Source organism: Nuphar pumila, chromosome 9 (genome assembly GCF_984573655.1).
Source record: "Nuphar pumila chromosome 9, dmNupPumi1.hap1.1, whole genome shotgun sequence".
Classification (NCBI taxonomy): Eukaryota; Viridiplantae; Streptophyta; class Magnoliopsida; order Nymphaeales; family Nymphaeaceae; genus Nuphar; species Nuphar pumila.
In genome coordinates, this window is record NC_143257.1 from 104,338,710 (window position 1) to 104,357,057 (window position 18,348).

At 38.0% G+C, this 18,348-nt stretch overlaps 1 pseudogene; it reads left to right on the forward strand.

The window, feature by feature from the left end:
• Nucleotides 1–1,116: 1,116 nt before the first annotated feature.
• On the forward strand, nt 1,117–2,631 carry LOC149828778 (aldehyde oxidase GLOX1 pseudogene; annotated as a pseudogene).
• The last annotated feature ends 15,717 nt before the right edge of the window (nt 2,632–18,348 follow it).

Below are 18,348 nucleotides of genomic sequence, written 5' to 3' on the forward strand. Positions count from 1 at the left end.
AGACTGGTCACGGCTATCGTTGGTGACAATCGGCATCTGACAGTTAGCCATCATCGGTCTTGGTCGTTCGTTGATGATTGTAATGACGAAGAAACAAAAAACAAAAAACAAAAAACAAAAAACAAAAAACAAAAAAAAATGATAAAAGGAGGGGAGGGGGGGAAGGTAGACGCCAGCCAAGATTTGATTTTTGGTGACCCTGCTCGCCAGTGGCGACCACCGCCAGCCTCAACGGGGCCTAGACAACGTCTGTTGTTGACCCGCAGGCGATGGGTCATCGATCAAGGCCTCTCCCTTCTCCACTGACTTCCAAATCTGAATTGGAGTCCGGCGAGGAAGATGAATCTTTCAACGATTCTTCCCTTCTCTGTCTCTATCTCTTATACGTTGGTGGCCGGCATCGGTGACTAATGTTGATGTCTAGACCAAGCTGGTCATCGACAGCCGATGTCAACTCAAACTTGAGAAGCGTGGACTCGATGAAGAAGGAGAGAACGAATCTGGCGAGCATGACATGGATGCCGGTGCACCCATACAAAACATGCACCATGGAAGCAACGTGGTATGGGCCCATAACCCAATGTTAGAATAAAAGGCTGGAGAAACATCACTTACCAAAAGTGGTCATTATTGATCCGAACAATGCTTCATTGGAGGCGGGTTGTTGGCGTTCTTCTCAGCCAATTGACACCTTTAATGAGTTAAGGTTGTCAAGTTGAGAGGTGAGGAGGACCCTTGAATCTAGAGAATTGAGAGAAATATGTATCACCTTAGCCTTCATCACACTACGGTGGTGATTTATATACTAGAAGGAACCGTAGTGAAAGGCCTACGTTCATGGACAGTTACAAGAGTTATTCACATTAGCATAACTGTTTTATAACCATAACCTCCATCTGAACTTAAAACTTTTGATGTTTTCTAGTTTGGGTCACATCATGTGCAGTTCAATAATATATATATATATATATATATATATATATATATATATACCTTTTTTTGTTATATTAAATGAATCTAACCTCGAACGTGGATCTAAAAGTTTTGCTTAGTAGGAATCGGCACTTAAGTCTCCAATTGTAACATGTAACAGACCCCTTCACGGAGTATCTCGGGATGTGGGAGGCCGTGGTCGTCAACTCCGGCGTCTCGGCGATGCACCTCCAGCTCATGCCGGGCACGAGCAAGGCGGTCATCTACGACAGCACGGTCTCTGGGCCCTCCCATGTCCAGCTCCGGGACGGGAAGTGCCGATTCGATCCATACAACAAGGAGACACACAAGGATTCTTGGGCCCACTCCGTGGAGTACAACTACGACACCGGGGAGATCCGGCCCCTCATGGCGCTGACGGACACGTGGTGATCATCCGGTTCACTGTTCTCCGATGGACGGCTCATACAGACCGGAGGATTCAATGAAGGTAGACGTGTCATCCGCCATTACGACGGATGCGACACGTGTGATTGGAAGGAGCATCCCCTCTCACTCAGCGGCCAGAGGTGGTACGCCTCCAACCAAATCCTGCCGGACGGCCGGGTCGTCATCGTCGGAGGTCGCCGGAAATTCGATTATGAGTTCATTCCGGAGGCCGGAAAACGGAACATCGAAGCGTTTAAGTTGACATTCCTACGGGATACGACGGACACGTGGGAGAACCAATATCTGCCCGTTTGTCTTCCTATCGACGGACGGGAATCTCCTCATCTTTGCCAACAACCAATCGATCTTGCTGGATTACAAAACAAATCGGGTCGTCAAGACTTTTCCGGTTCTGACGGGTGGGTCTCGGAATTATCCTGGATCTGGATCCGCCATCTTGCTCCGCTTGAAGCTAAGCAGTATCCAGAATCCGGTCCCGGCGGAAGTGCTCGTATCGTATGAGATGGCGCATTGTCCGAAGCGTCGGACCTCGCGTGGAAGGGCGTCTTCCAACCAGCGTTGCGGACCTGCGGCCGGATCACAATCACGGATCCGAACACGACCTGGCAGATGGAGGACATGCCATCGGACCGGGTCATGGATGACATGCTGATCCTGCCCAATACAGATGTGCTGCTGATCAGTGGAGCAAAGAGTAGGTCCTCAGGTTGGGGCTTCGCCCGGGATAACTCGATGGGGACCCGGTTCAAGGTCCTAAACCCTACGACGATCCCACGGATGTACCATTCGACGTGCGCAGTGCTGCCGGACGGACGGGTACTCGTCGCCGGGAGCAACACAAATAGCAATTACAATTTCAGTGCCCTATATCCAACGGAGCTCCGGATCGAGAAGTTCTCGCCCCTCTATTTGAATCCATTCCTATCGATCAGCAGACCCAGTATCATGCAGGATACTGCTCCAAGCACGATCCGGTATGGTGAAGAGTTCACCTTGTGCGTGTTGCTTGCGGAGCAGTTCGACGGAGCGTCAGGTTTTCAGGTGACAACCATGTATGCCCCGCCATTCACGACCCATAGCTTCTCACAGAACCAGATCCGGGAGGTCCTGGAACAGCTGCTGCCCCACTCATACGTGATCACAGCCGTGGCACCTTCTGACAGTGTGGTGGCCCCACCGGGTTACTACTTGCTGTTTGTGGTGCGTTCGGGCATGCCGAGTCCAGGGATCTGGGTCCGGATCCAATAATGTATATGCAAGTTTGTATTTTCTTTTCTTTCTTTTTTTTTAGCTTTTTATTTGTTTCAGCGTTGTTACTATTGTAGATTGATATTATTGTTACTTTCCCTTTTTTAAACTGATTCTTTCTTGTTTTTTTGGCCCACATTTTCACATTTGTCTTTTGCATATATACAAAATTATTGTGTTTTAGAACATCTCTCTCTCTCTCTCCCCGTGTGTGAACATCATTTGGGCATGCTTAGAAATGGATAAGTGCTAAATGATACATTTTTTTTTTTTGCTCTTCAGGAATCCATACCTGGATCATGTGTTTTGGATGAAAAAAATGATATGTGGAGCCTTGAAAATTTATAAAGATTTTGAACCATTGAGTTTTCGAACCTTATAAAAACCCACTCATGTGTCGAAATGGGACACTTCAAGAGCTGATACCTATAAAATCAAGTGCATAGATCATATCTGGCAGAATTTAAAAATGAAAAGAAAAAACTTGAAAAACTTATTTAGTACGTATCACTTAGCATATTTCATTTAGCACCTACCCATTACTATATATATATATATATATATATATATATATATATATATATATATATATATATATATATATATATAATGAATGATGGGTAGGTGTCTAAATCTTTTTTTAACTACCGCGTTCCTACCTAACTTTGAAAAAATTATTTCTATTTATTTTAAAAAATCTGATCATAGAGACGTGGTCTACATGCTTGATTTTGTGAGAATTGACTTTTGGATCGTCTATTCCAACACCAAGTTTTGTTTTTATAAGATTAAAAAATCAACAGTCTACAAATTTAAAAAATATCCAATGCTTAAAAAATCATTTTTTCTCAAAAAAACATGATCAAGTGTGATTTTCTAGCAAATCAATCATAAACAACCTGAAAACCCCTAGCTATCCAAGTTGCACAAAAAGCCTCAGGCACCTACTCATTTCTCTCTCTCTATATATATATATATATATATGAGAGAGAGACTCTATTTTCACCAAATCATTAATTCAGCAAGTGTAACATGCATTCATGTTTAGTTAAGTGCAGTTTCAAGCAGCCATGGTAATTTTCTGAGCTTCATCAAAGGCTTCCTTCCCTACTTTTATTTCCATGGTTTTTTTTGTTTCTCTTATTAGATCCACTCTAGACTCATAACTGAAGTCCAAAACATCTACATCGAATGAACGAAAAGAACTTGGCATGAGAAAAGTATGAACCTATATAAGTTCATTTCCTTACAAAAAAAACATATATAAGCTCATCATCAGGCCATCGATCATGTCCCCTACGTATTGTTCAATTCTCTATTCATGAATAGTTTGTAATCTCAATAGGATTAATAAAAAATGCAACTTCAGATGAAACAAACAGAAAGCGATAATTAAAGATGATAGATTTATGCCAAATAGCCTGCACACTTTGATGTTCATGCTGGCAGCAATGGTGTTAAAGGGATCTTTCTTCATTTAAGGACTAGTGAATGGAAATGACTCCATTGAACTCATTTTGAATCAACGATCCAAGAACAAATTCCACAGAAATGTTTGAAGATTTCTTTGTGAACTAGTTTTGAGCCTCCTAGTGAAGATACAATTTGGAGCAAACTTTGATTATATTGATAGCTTTAGATTTAGATCGATGCCATTCACTTCTGAATCAGCGGTCTCATTGCTCAAGCTCCTCGAAGCCCTTTCATCCTGCCTCCGTTTCTTCTGTATCAACGCAGACTATTTCATTTCTTCCATTGATATATATATATATATATATATATATATATATATATATATATATATATATATATAGAGAGAGAGAGAGAGAGAGAGAGAGAGAGAGAGAGACCTCCAAAGGTAGTAGTAAGTGTGTTCCAATAATGTCCAACGATGGGGAGGATTGGGATTGCAAAAGGTTGCTGTTGTAGGCCCCCACCCTGCAACTTGTGAAAATGGGCTATGAAGTTTTAGAAGTTTTCTGAGTATAAGAATGACCAAGATTCCTTTCATTGTTCAACAAAATTAAGATTGATAAAAGAATGATTTGCAGATGGAATTACCTCGTTGCTGCTTCAGAATATGATTCATAATACCTTCCTGTTACCTCATACTCTCCCATCCCTATCTGAAAATACAATGTTATATAGAATATCAAAATACTAGACTATAATAATGTACATAACTCAAAAATATCAGTGATGAGGGGACCTAACGGAAAATGGTGTAAAATACAGCAAAATTAGCAGATGTGAAACCAAAAACTGAATCAAAGAAACAAACTCTAATCCGACTTTTTTGTTGATAATTCTGCATACCTTGTTCCTAGGAAAGTAACCATAGGCTGATGATGATGGTGATGAAACAAAAGTTAGATCCCTATGTAGTGGTTGTTCCTGCAATATGAGATAGATCCTTTGAGTTTAGCGTAGGAAAAGCAACCTATATATAAAATTTCGTTTCAGGAAATAGGATGAAAAAAAGAAAAAATGGACAATCACCTACTTTATGATTTATATTGAAGGAAGCATGCAATGATGGCAACTGATATAACCCCATTTGGCTGCTCATTCTCATCTTTTCTAATTGTGCAACACCTAACCCTCTTTGAGGTTGTTTGCGTTTGTCTGAGATGCTCTTCTTCCCCTTCCTGTTATCGCACTCTCCTGAACCCCTAGTGCCCATTCCCCTTTTTCCCCTCTGTGGTCAGGATTGCCAAGATCAAGAGAAAAGGGCGATGATATCTAAGAATTAGGCAGAAGGTACCAGCAAACTCTCTTTTCTTCAATCAAAGCAATGTTTTTACTTGAGAAAAAGAAGGAAAAACAAGTAGATTGACAGATTTGGAGAGTTATGATTGGTTCTCTATCGAGTTTATGCTCAACTGGACTTTTTCAACTAGACGCATGCTAATATATAATGGTAAGAGTCCATCTTAAACCCTTGGGTCGTGAAATAAATAACAAAATTGCCCTATATATATATATATATATATATATATATATATATATATATATATATATATATATATATATATATATATATATATGAAAGCCTGTATGTTCGAACGGGTTTCACTTCGAATTCGGTCGAATGTGCAGCGTAATGCACGCCGCACGTTCTTTTTTTTTCAAAAAATTGAACCGTTGCTAAATCTCATTTTTCTGCCCAGAGATTTAGCGGTCGATCAAGACCGCGCTAAATCTCGTGAGCGGACAAAAAAAATGATGAAGTGTCGCTGTTTGATCGTGCGCCATCAATGGTGTCTCTTCATCCGTATGTGTTTGATGATACAGGTTTCTCTCTCTCTCTCTCTCTCTCTCTCTCTCTCTCTATATATATATATATATATATATATATATATATATATATATATATATATATATATATATATACTCTTAACGGTAACAGGATGTAGGTAGTCTTAATATTCCTATTTGTCAACATTTTTTTTCAGTTTTTTTTAATCTGACCTTACATGTGATCTAAATGGTCTGTTTAGTAAGAAACAGGGTTTGAATCATTCGTTTATGACGTGAACTAGTTTTTATATGGCTTCAAAAATGATTGTCCTAAAATTTTCATAAATGTTAAGGCTTGTAAAATCATTTTTTTATCAAAAGAACACGGCTTCACGAGTGTCTAGCAAATGGTTCATATTGAACACATCTTTGAGTTTGGATTTGGAAAACATGAACTTAGAATGACAAATATCAGTTCCCTCTTTATGTAAATCATGTAAAGTGAAACTATCTCTCTCTCTATTATATATATATAGAGAGAGAAAGAGAAAGAGAAAGAGACACAGTCACAGTCTCAAAATCGTTTTTGAACGTTGAGGAATTCTGCCTGTAAATTTTGTTGGTAAAGTGTTAGCACATTGGAAACTCACACATTATCATAATCACAAAGTTCATGACTATTCTCTTTCTTCTAGTTACATAATTTCATCATGAGCTAAGTTTTCCAATCAGACCAAATCTAGAGATCCAAAGTAGTCAGCAAGTCATTGATAACTATCATTATCATTATCACTAGAAACTGCATCCAGTCAACACTATCCCATAAAAACTCGTCATGCTGATGATCACTAGAAATAAATTTTAATCGCCTTCTTGGTCATCATCGTCATCAGCACCATCATAATGGTGCTTGGTGTTAGTTGAAAAAACCTGCCAGCAGAAAACCAAGCTGTCGCATCAATTATTTTATCACAGCAACGAGATGCACCCAGATTTCTTAAATCTCGCTGTCAACTTTGGAATAACCAATGCAGTCAACCCTAATAATAACCACATTACTTAATTCAAACTGCATTTTTTATTAGTTTGGTTCCCCCACAATAAACAGATTGCAATGATCTTCTCTTCGGTCCCTTAAAATATATATATTGGACACAAAACAAACTACAAATGTCATTTTGAGAATGAAAGTAGGAAGGATCACATGCACTCTTCTAAATCGATCTTTCGGAGCGGGGTATGTGCAGTGCAGAGCTCTACTGAGTGAAAAATGCATCAATTATAAGAATGTGCAGCATGACATGCAATAAGCATCAATATCATCGTTAGTGCATCATTGTGTGGCGGCATAGACGTAGAGCGTTGTTCGGTAAGTTGTGCCAGTGGATCAAAAGATGTTGCCTTTGGAGATTTGGTTAAGGATCACTCGGCTTGCAAGAGTTTTTCAACGCGTAGCGGTTGAATGCACGGAAGTGCGTATGAGTTAGGGCTAATTTCCCAAAGAATCACTTTAGGTGATTCCAACCGAGTATGGTGACTCAAAGCTAGGCGAGTGAATGCCTAAGCACCGACAAATGAGTTTGGGTGGTGCTCTTCGCTATGGTGTTCAATCATCAACTGGTTTTCGGACTGAGGGTCGCAAGACCTTGTTCTTTCAGTGGTGAGGTTTCGCTATGTTGTGTGCATAGAGCCGCAACATGCTCTATGACACGCAAGGCTAAGACAAAGTTTGTGCCTCTTTCAAAAGTGAGTCGCTATGGGACGGCTATGCACTAAGCGGCATGGATTACATGGAATGCGCATTTGGACATACTCTTGATTAGATTTCGCTAGGCAGTTGCACACAGGGTGGTGCGTAGGGCCAATAAAAATGATTCAGCACATGAAAACTTGTTAGTACGCGGCCTTTGATCGTTAGGCTAGCCAACTTAGGCAGCTTGGCGCATCGCGGGTTTGCAAAATATTCTATGCCTGTGACAGAGCGATAGATAGGCTTGTGATAGTAAGAAAGGAGCATCGTGTCGCACTGGCTTATTGAAAAAGTAAGCTCATGATAGATTAGCATCAGAGCAAAAAGATTTACGGAGACCTTGTTCTTCATTGTGTGCGACATCGAAGAGGACAACAATGGTTTATATTGGTTACATAATTCTGCGTAGCTGAAGTATGGTTGGCCGAGCAAAGAAGCAAGATGTTTGCAGAATGGTATGAGGTATCTTGTCGATGAAAAGCAAAAGTATAAGGTTGTTCAGTTGGCTAAGGTAACATAGATAAGCTAAAGATTATTACCAGTTGTGCGTTAGGCTCACAGGTGGAGCGTGATGTTTGCCTTGTCCATGAAGAAAATGCACGTTGGATTCAGCTAGATGGATTTGTACCTTTGGGTATGGGAGACTCAATCAAACTTCTAGATTCTCTTTCAAGATTATGAATTAGCAGAGTGCCCACGTTGAGCAAAATGCTCATTGTTTTGGTCTCTTGAGTTGGCAGATCTTCAATGGATTGTGTGTGTAGAAAAAGTTATTGTTCGTGGGTTGTTGGTTCCTGCAAGAACGTTTTGCTGACTTTGAGAGAGAATACAACGTGCTGACTTTAGGAGTAAAGTGCAACATTGAGGCAAAGTGTCCTTGTGAGAATGAGTACCCTAGAAGACACTTTAAAGGACTGCATTGGGGTGATACGTAAGTAGGCATCCCCCACTTCAGGACTAGTTTGGACCATTGGAAAACCGTAAATTGGTGCTTAAGGGAGTTGATATCCCTGCGGCATGCATTGGTGGTAGTCTTTCTCTGTGAGGACCACGATGGGCTTGGACTTGCCCTTGTTGGGGTTGGAAGGCACCCCAGCCATGAGCATCAAGACAACAAGTTTGTCGTGTGGGCGATGATGACTCGTTTGTATTTGAGACTGTACTGGGGTCTCACGAGCAGAGAATGCTCGATGTTGATAAAGGAGAAGGTTGTTGTCTAAGTGATCAGAGATGCGTTAAAAGTATAAGACTTAGCGTGTTAAAGGTTGCGGTGATGGTGAATGTAAACCAGAACAAGTTGAGTAGGCTGAAGAAAAAGAGTAAATCAAAGATAAGTACAAAGAAAAACTAGAATATCAATGAAGATTGTGTTCTTACTTGCACCAGCATTGTCGATGACGACAATGGTTTTGAGTGGGGGAGAATGTTTCAAGCCAATCTTTTGGAATGGTGTATGTGCAGTGCAGAGCTCTACTGAGTGGAAAATGCTTCAAGTGTAGGAACATACAGTAAGCGTTCGCTTGATTTGTGACATGTGGTGGTAGCATGGCATGCAATAGGCATCAGTATCATCGTTAGTGCATCGTTGTGTGGCGGCACAGACGTAGAGCATTGTTCGGTTAAGCAGTGCGAGTGGATCAGAGGATGTTGCCTTTACAGATTTGGTTAAAGACCTCTCGACTTGCAAGAGTTTTTTCACGCATAGCGGTTGGATGCACGGGGTGCATATGGGTTAAGGTTAATTCCTTCAGGAATCATCTTAGGTGATTCCAACCGAGTATGGTGACTCAGGGCTAGGCGAGTGAATGCCTAGGCACCGACGAATGAGTCTGAGTGGTGCTTTTCGCTATGGTGTTCAATCATCAATTGGTTTTCAGACTGGGGGCCACAAGGTCTTGTTCCTTCAGTGACGAGGTTTTGTTATGTTGTGCGCATAAAGTCGCAACATGCTCCATGACACGCAAGGCTAAAGCAAAGTTTGTATCTCTTTCATAAGTGATAGCTGGTATGGGACAACTATGCACTAAGATGCATGTACTACATGAAATTTACATTTGAAAATGGGCTTGATCAATTTTTGCTAGGCAACTGTGCACGGGGTGGTGCACAGGGCCAATGAAAATGATTCAGCACATGAAAACGTGTTAGTACGCGGCCTTTGGCCGTTAGGCTAGCCAACTTGGTGCGTTGTGGGTTTGCGAAGCATTCTATGCCCGTGACAGAGCAATAGATAGGCTTGCGACAATAAAGAATGATCATCGCACTGCACTGACTTATTGAAAAAAGTAGGTCCGTAACATGCACAATGCTTTATGTTAATATAATAATGTTAATAATATTTTTATTTTGAATTAAAAGAAAACTAGTCATGAATGATTCAAAACCCTTTCATGACCATCCATTGGGAAATGCATACACGCAGAGATTTCACATGAACAAATCTCACACGGGATATGTGAAGATATTTATACATCTTTATTTTTTTCCGAGTAGTCTTGAATTCATATCCATGTTGACTTCTATGTTGATATGATCTATATTGAAATATAGAAATAGCTAAAGGTATCCTACAAGTTTTTTTTTGAGAAAAAAATGTATCCTAGAAGTTAACCGTGCTAATAGTACTTTGGCATTTACATAAAAGATGATTTTTTTAGATGACGGGGAACTCTAGCATAAGCCAAGAAAATCTTGAGTGGCACCCCCCAACCACCTAACCTTAGGCACTTCTGAAAGCCACGGACACACCCATGCCCAGCGGCGTTTGATCTGGTGCCTTCATCTCAGCACCCTCACAATCACCCCACTGACCACTCAGATAAAAAGATGAAATTTCATGTGTTGGTTTCAAAACATGACTAGTCTAATTACTAGGTTATTTAATTTAAAAAATGGAGATCTGTTTTATTTCTTGGATAAGCTTTCAATATCCTATATCATTTTCCTTAAGCATCATGGGCATTAACATCTCGGAAAAAATACAGAGAGATTTGATAGCCTAGACTGATTAATATAAAGTTGGAAAGATATTCCAATCTTACGACTTCCGCTACTAATATACGACATGATAACCCTATGAATATAACCAAAACAAGGCGTTCTGATCTTATTTTGTTGCCTTACCATGACCAAGCTTTGCAAAAGATCTCTTGTTATCGTGGTCGGACTGTTTTATTCACAGACTTAAAGTTTGGATAAAACCAAGCATATAGATGGGGAACTTTTGCAGGGTAGACCTTGACATCTCTACTCTCATGACCAGGCTATAAAATAGGAAGGAGATCAGAGATGAAGCAGCAAGCGATATCCTGCTTCGACCACCCCACCGTGAATCCCCACCTCCACCATGAACCTTGAGCCGGAGAAACCTAAACCTATAACATGTACCTACACCGTCATCTTGTTACCCACACCACATCACCTGAGGCCTAACCTGAGCAACCTGTACTACCACTGCTTCTTTGTTGGCGATAGCGTCCCATCCTATAGCACCACTATCGTCATCCCATTATCTACAGCCACCCCTTCTGCCACCACCACTACATCCGACCAAACTGCACTACCTCTTTCCCCCAGAAACCTGCACTATAATTGTGATTCGTAAGCTGTTGAGGGAAATCTTTGCCTGTAAAATAACTTGTTTTTTTATCTTTTTTACCGAATCTACTATTATTACGTGTTTCGGATCCAGATTCAACATGCCTAATCAGATATTATTCAGATCCAGATTTGGAGGAGGATTTACTTTTCGTATTTAAGATCAGAACTGGGATCTGGCATGATACAACCGGGCCATCGGTATCGGATCTGAGTGCACCCCTAGTATGTAGCAAGCTTGATGGTGGGATAAGAAATAAACTGTATATTGTCTTTGTTTAAACATACGTTTTCAAATTTTTGTTTCAGATACATTTTGAAACTAATCTTAATTATATATAGGTTTCCTAATTTCCTAACCAAAGAACCTATTTATGCATATCCAAATCCTTATTGCAGTAATATCCATAGGTAACAAAAAGAGTAATGTGGGATCACTCATAAGTCAGAAACACTACAGCAAAAACATAGGCAACATCAGAGTAAAGGAAAAAATAGAACAGAAAAAGAGTGGCGGGTGAAGGATATGTTGTGGTTATAGGTTTTACTCTATAACGATGACATTTATGTCGTCATTATATTGTATATAATTAGGGCCCTATGGGTTCATTTTAATTTTTTTTTTCTTTTGCTCTAGCTCTATCTCTCTGCTCCTCCCTACTCGGGTGATGCCGTAGGACCGAGGATCGGTCCTCTCTCTCTCCCTCCCATCATTGGTATGCATCTGTCTTTTTTTTTAGGGTTCATAACACAAATCCAAAGACCTGGATCCCTAGCCTTCTCCTTTTTTTTCTCTCCCTCTCATTATTATTTAGATTTACAAAACCAGCAGTTTGCAACATCCAGATTGTAGCTTCAATGGAGTGGCTCATAATTGGCTTGTGGTTAGGGAGAAACCATAGGAATCCTAAGTCCAACACATTCAACTTCCATATAACCCATAAGAATCCTAATCAAGTGTAGGAAAAAATGTCTTTGCAGCCTTCTCTTTGTTTGCCTTAAGCCCTTATATTAGCAACAATAGCATGGGAATGTGGATGGAAGTCCTACCAGAAACTAACCATATTTTGAGATACAGATAAAAAAGTAGCATCTATTTACAATATCTAAAAAAGTAACATTAGATATTGTAACTAACAATTTTGTTCCAGGTCTCAATATATGAAGATCTGAGCTGGATCTATATGTCAGGATGATTCCTTTTTTCCAATATAAAAAGGCCCAAATGATTCTATCTTGATTAGACAGGTTCATGATGCTCGCTACTATCCTAACAAGACCTGCCCCTATAGCTAGTTTACAAAAATACCCCCAATAATAAGAGTGCATAAATAAAGGTAGCACATAAACACATGAGAACTACATATTACACATTACATTTTCTAACACTCCCCCTCAAGCTTGAGATGATGTAAATCTAATCATACCAATCTTGCAAAGGAATGTTTGAAAATTTTTAAAGGACAAGATTTTAGTGAAACAATCTACAATCTGTATCAAAAAAATAACTCATTCCTGATCTAATGAAATGATGGTCAATTTCAGTATGTTTAGTCCTCTCATGAAATTTTAGATTATTAGCTATTCAGATTGCACTTTTATTATCACAATGTAGAAGAGTTTTCTCACCAATCTTGAACCCCATGTCTTCAAGCAACCATCTCAACCACATAATCTCTACAGTAACTTGAGCCATAGCCCTATATATATATATATATATATATATATGTGTGTGTGTGTGTGTGTGTGTGTGTGTGTGTGTGTGTGTGTGTGTGTGTAATAGTCACATATTTTTTGAAAAAAAAAACTAATTTATTATCACAAGATGTCAATGATGTGGGTAAACAAAGTTTATTTTAATTCATAACATCTTTCATACACATTATCATTTTATGAAGATTCTAGTAGAAATATGTTTTTTTTTTGTTTAAGTATTAAAACTTAGATGTACATGTCATTTTATCATGCAAATGATTGTGTGATATTAATATATATATATATATATATATATAGAGAGAGAGAGAGAGAGAGAGAGAGAGTAATGAGTAGGTGCTAAATGAAACATGCTAAATGATATATGCTAAATGGGTTTTAGAAATTTGAATTTTTATTTGTAAATGTCACTGACCAAAGATTCTCATATTGAATATAGTGGGGTCATCGTCTATGAATATAGATCAATCATGAATACACATTCACGATAGAAGTTTTGAACCTTATGTATCTAGAATTGATCGATTCATTGAAGCATCACATGCTCATATCGATTTTGCTGGTAGAATGTGATGCCCTAACTTCTACCACTGATCAAACTACACTTGATTGGATGTGGTTCTACTGTGGAATATATTCAGTCTCATGTGGCCCAAACCCATGTAAATACAATACATGTACATTATGATGATAGCAAAGATACAACAGAGGTTCATGATCAAGTTGAAGAAATGTTGAACGACGTTATTATAGAGATAATTGGATCTAGCTTCAGACGATGATATCGAATGTAGGCCCCTTCAAGACTTAATGGGTGATGCTCAGAGCGATCTATATCTAGGTTGTACAAGTTAACAAAACTAGCTTTCATTTTTAAGTTGTTATCGAATCAATAAACAATTGGAGTAACAAATCGTTCAACATACTAACTGATTTGTTGAATGTGTCATTGCTCAAGTAAAAAATATTGTAAAACTCTTACTACAAGGTGATTAAATTTATGAATGGAACATGCTTTGATTACATGAAGATAAATACATGCGTGAATGACTGCATGCTTTTATGGGAAGAGCACAAGAAGAAAGAAACTTGTCCAAAATACAATGCTTCAAAATGAAAACTATACAAAGGCAAATGAATGAAAGTTCCTCAAAAGGTGTTACGATATTTTTTCGTAAAGTCGATATTGCAACACTTATTCATGACAACAGAAATAACATCAAATATGAGGTGACACAAGACCCGACATACAAGTGATGAGAATATACTAATTCATCCATCAGATTCTGCAGTGTGGAAGGAATTTGATTGAAAACATATATCGTTTGCGATAAAATCTCAAAATATTTGTCTCAGCTTGGCAAGCAAGGATTTTAATCCATTCAGAAATATGAGTCTGTCATACAACATATGACCCATAATATTATTATTGTATAATCTACCTTCATGAATGTGTATGAAAATTTATTATATACAACTTTTCCTACTCATTCCTAGACCAAAGACACCTAAAAATGAAATAGATGTTTACATGCAACCGTTAATCAAAGATTTATGAGAGTTATGGGATGAAGGCATTAGCATGTACAATGCATAAACTAAAGAGATATTTCAGATGTGAGCGGCAGTAATATGGAATATCAATGATTTTTCAGCATATGTCAACTTATCAAAGTGACCTACGAAGAGGAAGCTTGTGTGTCCAGTTTGTAACATCGATATAGGGTTAGATAGCTTGAAGTTCAGCAAAAAGATGTGTTACATGATACACCATTGATTCTTACTAGAAGATCACCCATGACGCCATTAAAAGAAGGAGTTCAATGGTAAAGTGGAGCTTAGAAGGCCATCAAATGAATTATCATATTGTAAAGTAGAGGTACAATTAAGTAACATTATTGTTGATTTTAGAAAAATATGGGTTGGTGAAAAAAGAAAAGCGCGTGCTAATAACAAACGGTATCTAAATTGAACAAAAATATATATTTTTCTGAATATCATATTGATCATCACAGAATCTAAGACACAACTTAGATGTGATGCATGTTGAGAAGAATATTGGCGATGCATAAATATAAACAATACTAAATTTTCAGGAATAAAGAGTCATGATAGCCACATCTTCTTCTAGCACCTACTTTATATTGCAGTTCATGGATATTTAAAGAAGACAATCAACATGCCTCTAATTCGTCTGAGCCATATGTTCAGATGGTTGTCTGCAAAGACGTTGAAAACAAATGCTTTAACAAAGATAAAGAAAAATATTCCAGTAATAGCACTGTGAATAGATGATGATGGCATCATTCACGAAAAAAAAAATATCTCATACAATTTTTCATGGAAAGGGCGTTGAAAGTAGCATAGTTATAGCACTGCCATCCCTGCGATGTCGGGCACAGCAGATTGGCCACTTGCATCAATCATAGGGTAGAGTCCCCCTGCGTGGCCAGTGTCGGGTAATCATGCTTCTGTACGGGGCATCGTTCGTGTCCCATGGCCGTAAGCAAGGATGTCACATCCTGCTACAGTAGACCTCCCGATTGCACACACTGCACGAGTGTAGGCGATCAGTCTTACCTAAAGGTTTTTTGGTCTAGTTTCAGAAGAAAATCCTTTAGGAGGAGGAGGCAGCTCAGGTTTATGTCCCACGATATAGCCAATGCAATCCCTCGAGCCTTCGTTCAATCTTGTCAAGGGATTCGTGTTTAAAAAACCATAACTGGACTGTGCTCCCATATGATCATATCCAACAAATCTTATGTGTGTCCTCGAGCTGAGCAATGACATCCACAAATATTGGTTGAGATGCATTACCCTACTTCGTAATATCAGCGCAGCTTATGTGAGATCCAGTTGAAAGGTGAATAGTAAGCCGTCCACGCACAAAGGAAATTCTCTGTAGAACATCTGTGAAATATCTAACTAATAGGATAGTGTTATGATCTGAATTAAATTAAATCGGGCCTAAACTATAGATCCACATCTGAAAATAATCTAAGCAAATCCAAATCTGATATGAATGCACATTCAGATCTTGTTTTAAGGATCCAAATCTAGAAATAATACATTGGATTCAAATCAGATATCTGAGTATATCCGATCTGTTTGCACCCGCGCCTTTGCAGTTTAAACCATAAAACTTGAAAATGTGTGTTGAAACGAGTAAGAGCGAACAATACTCCAAGAAAATCAGCTTTAAAACTCTTAAATCATCTTTATGCATGACGCTGACCTATCTTTTTATCTGTTGATCAATGTTACGAAAGGAAATTCTTGGACGTATTTAATTTCCACAGCTACTCCACTGTCTAGGCTTGTAAAAACAAAAAAGAAGAAAAATCATTTATCCAAACATATATATTATTAGGTTGACCACTTTTTTTTCTTTTACATGCAATAAAGTCTTCATGTGCATTGTCATCTACTTGTCAACTTTCCTAGACGTTTGAAAATGGCTAAATAGCTCATGTAGCATGTGAAGATGAAGAAAACTTCAACCCTTTTCCATAGGAACTGGGGATTGTGTCAATTTTTTCTCGGTTGAGATCCAAAAGCGATTATTGCACGGATACCCTTCGTCTCCTATTAAAATACAATATTCAAACCAACATCCTCATTATCAGAAGACTTGAGATTTGTAGTTAATATATATAACTAAAGCTCAATTAAGCAAGGATTAAATTCTGATTTGATCAGGCCATGGATGGGAAATCATCTCTATTTGTGTTCAACTTACACACATATCTTTGCATTTTAATCTAAATAATGATGACATGTGAACCACGCTCATGTATTTAGAATAACCCCATGATCTGCATGGAGATTATGCAAGATCATAAGCTTAGATATGCTATGGGACTTACACTCCGCTTAAATAAGGTCCAAGTGTCCCTATAAGAAATCTGCGGATTAGCAACGGACGGTATCCGACGATAATCCATCGCAAATCTGTTTAGCGACGGATTGACAACGGATTGGCGATGGATAGCGTCCGTCGCAATTTCTTGGTCTCTAATTAGCGACAAAACTGAATTGTCGCTAATTCGCAACAGATTAATGAATGTCATGATTTATCGCTAAATAAGGACTGATTTGGTTTTGCGACATATACATATCCGTCGATAATCCATCGCTAAAATTTCATGATGGATACGTTTCCATCGCTAAATTTCGTCACCCATTTAACGACGGCTTAGTGATGGATTATATTTGTCGAAAAACATCAATTGATTCAGTTTTTGAGATAGATTAATATCCGTCCCTAATCCGTCGCTACATTCACGACAGATATTAGCGATGGATATTATCCGTCGCAAAAATAATTTTAAAAAAAAAATATTTAAAATATAAATATCAAGAAAAAATTTCTTGATATACAATTTATATAACCTGTGTATAAAAAATAAAGTACACATAAAAAAGACATATACAAAGAAGATAAAACAAATTTAGCACAAACTATAAGTGAAACAAATTTAACAACCCACTATAATATTCGCCAAGTTCTAATTAGTTACAAGTGAACATATACAAAGAGTTTCGTTTAAAACAACAAGTATGTAAAACAAATTCAACACATGAATTTAATCATCACCAAGATTTAGAGCATCATCCTCTTTATTGTCTTGATCTTCCCCTTCATCCATGCCTCCATCAGCTCCTCTACGCTGATCATCTTCAGCATCCTATAAGAGAACCGAAATATTAGTATTGATAAACAAAATATAATAAAATAAATTATATGCAATACACCTAATCTAAAGAAATCAAAATAGTATGGCTGAATGACACATAGACTAGCAATAAAGTGAAGAACATTAACAGAATTCAGATATGTGTTCTAAGGCTGACAAATAAAATTCATAGTGATTCAATCATGCAGATATGTGTTCTAAGGTTGTCAAAAAAATGTTATAGTGATTCAAGTATGCATATATGGTTTATAAGGCTGTCAAATAAATGTGTTATGTATCACAATCATGCATATATGTGTTATAAGGCAGTCAAAAAACTTTCATAGTGATTCAATCATGCTTATATGTGTTATAAGACAGTCAAAAAACTTTCATAGTGATGAAATCATGCTTATATGTGTTCTAAGGTTGTCAAAAAACTTTTATAGTAATTCAATCATGCATATATTTGTTATAAGATAGTCAAAAAACTTTCATAGTGATGAAATCATGCTTATATATGTATTAAGGTTGTCAAAAAACTTTCATAGTAATTAAAGTATGCATATATGTGTTATAAGGCAGTCAAAAAACTTTCATAGTGATGCAATCATGTTTATATGTATTCTAAGGTTGTAAAAAAACTTTCATAGTAATTCAATCATGCATATATGTGTTATAAGGCAGTCAAAAAACTTTCATAATAATGAAATCATGCTTATATATGTTCTAAGGTTGTCA